The following is a 2,868-nucleotide window of genomic DNA, read 5'->3' on the forward strand; positions in this document are numbered from 1 at the left end:
CTACAGTGCTGGACACCCTATGCCAAACAGCTAGCAAGACAGGAACACAACCCCACCCATTAGAAGAGAGGCTACCTAATATCATAATAAGGCCACAGACACCCCAAAACACACCACCAGACGTGGACCTGCCCACCAGAAAAACATGATCCAGCCTCATCCACCAGAACAGAGGAACTAGTGCCCCACACCAGGAAGCCTACACAACCCACTGAACCAACCTTAGCCACTGCGGACAGACACCAGAAAAAACAGAAATTACGAGCCTGCAGACTGCAAAAAGGAGACCCCAAACACAGAAAGTTAACCAAAATGAGAAGACAGAGAAACACACACAGCAGATGAAGGAGCAAGGCAAAAACCCACCAGACCTACCAAATGAAGAGGAAATAGGCAGTCTCCCTGAAAAAGAATTCAGAATAATGATAGTAAAGATGATCCAAAATCTTGGAAATAGAATGGAGAAAATACAAGAAACATTTAACAAGGATCTAGAAGCACTAAAAAGCAATCAAACAGTGATGAACAACAAAATAAAAGAAATTCAAAATTCTCTAGAAGGGATCAATAGCAGAATAACTGAGGCAGAAGAGCGGATAAGCGACCTGGAAGATAAAATAGTGGAAACAACTACTGCAGACCAGAATAAAGAAAAAGAGTGAAAAGAATTGGGGACAGTCTCAGAGACCTCTGGGACAACATTAAATGCCGCAATATACGAATTATAGGGGACCCAGAAGAAGAAGAGAAAAAGAAAGGGACTGAGAAAAGATTTGAAGAGATTATAGTTGAAAACTTCCCGAATATGGGAAAGGAAATAGTTAATCAAGTCCAGGAAGCACAGAGAGTCCCAAACAGGATAAATCCAAGGAGGAACAGACCAAGACACATATTAATCAAACTATCAAAAATTAAATACAAAGAAAAAATATTAAAAGCAGCAAGGGAAAAACAACAAATAACATACAAGGGAATCCCGATAAGGTTAACAGGTGATCTTTCAGCAGAAACTCTGCAAGCCAGAAAGGAGTCATAGGACATACTTAAAGTGATGAAGGAGAAAAACCTACAACCAAGATTACCCTACCCAGCAAGGATCTCATTCACAGTCGACGGAGAAATTAAAACATTTACAGACAAGCAAAAGCTAAGAGAATTCAGCACCACCAAACCAGCTTTACAACAAATGCTAAAGGAACTTCTCTGGGAAGGAAACACAAGACAAGGAAAAGACCTACAATAACAAACCCAAAACAATTAAGAAAATGGTAATAGGAACATACATATCGATAATTATCTTAGATGTTAATGGATTAAATGCTCCAACCAAAAGAAACAGGCTGGCTGAATGGATACAAAAACAAGACGGGTATATATGCTGCATACAAGAGACCTATTTCAGACCTAGGGACACAAACAGACTGAAAGTGAGGGGATGGAAAAACATATTCCATGCAAATGGCAATCAAAAGAAAGCTGGAGTAGCAATTCTCATATTAGACAAAATAGACTTTAAAATAAAGACTATTACAAGAGACAAAGAAGGACACTACATAATGACCAGGGGATCAATCCAAGAAGAAGATATAACAACTGTAAATATTTATGCACCCAACATACGGCAAACATAAGGCAAAAACTAACAGCCAAAAAAGGGAAAATTGAAACTAACACAATCATAGTAGGTAACATTAACACTCCACTTTCACCAATGGACAGATCACCTAAAATGAAAATAAATAAACACAAGCTTTAAATGATACATTAAACAAGATGGACTTAACTGATATTCATACGACATTCCATCCAAAAACAACAGAATACACATTCTTCTCAAGAACTCATGGAGCATTCTCCAGGATAGACCTTATCTTGGGTCACAAATCAAGCCGTGGGAAATTTAAGAAAATTGAAATCGTATCAAGTATCTTTTCCAATCACAATGCTATGAGACTAGATATCAATTAAAGGAAAAAATCTGCAAAAATTACATGCACATGGAGGCTAAACAATACAGTACTTAATAACCAAGAGATCACTGAAGAAATCAAAGAGGAAATCAAAAAATACCTAGAAACAAATGACAATAAAAACATGATGACCCAAAACCTATGGAATACAGCAAAAGCAGTTCGAAGAGGGAACTTTATAGCAATACAATCCTACCTTAGGAAACAAGAAACATCTCAAACAAACAACCTAACCTTATACCTAAAGCAAGTAGAGAAAGAAGAACAAAAAGCCCCAAAGTTAGTAGAAGGAAAGAAATCATAAAGATCGGATCAGAAATAATTGAAAAAAAATGAAGGAAACGATAGCAAAGATCAATAAAACTAAAAGCTGGTTCTTTCAGAAGATAAACAAAATTGATAGACCATTAGCCAGACACATTAAGAAAAAAAAGGGAGAAGACTCAAATCAATAGAATTAGAAATGAAAAAGGGGAAGTAACAACTGACACTGCAGAAATACCAAGGATCATGAGAGATTACTACAAGCAACTCTATGCCAATCAAATGGACAACCTGGAAGAAATGGACAAATTCTTAGAAATGCACAAGCTTCCAAGACTGAACCAGGAAGAAACACAAAATATGAACAAACCAATCACAAGCACTGAAATTGAAACTGTGAATAAAAATCTTCCAAAACACAAAAGCTCAGGACCAGATGGCTTCACAGGCAAATTCTATTAAACATTTAGAGAAGAGCTAACACCTATCCTTCTCAAACTCTTTCAAAATATAGCAGAGGGAGGATCACTCCCAAACTCATTCTATGAGGCCACCATCACCCTGATATCAAAACCAGGCAAAGATGCCACAAAGAAAGAAAACTACAGGCCAATATCACTAATGAACATAGATG

The sequence above is a fragment of the Orcinus orca genome, chromosome X, assembly GCF_937001465.1.
Source record: "Orcinus orca chromosome X, mOrcOrc1.1, whole genome shotgun sequence".
Classification (NCBI taxonomy): Eukaryota; Metazoa; Chordata; class Mammalia; order Artiodactyla; family Delphinidae; genus Orcinus; species Orcinus orca.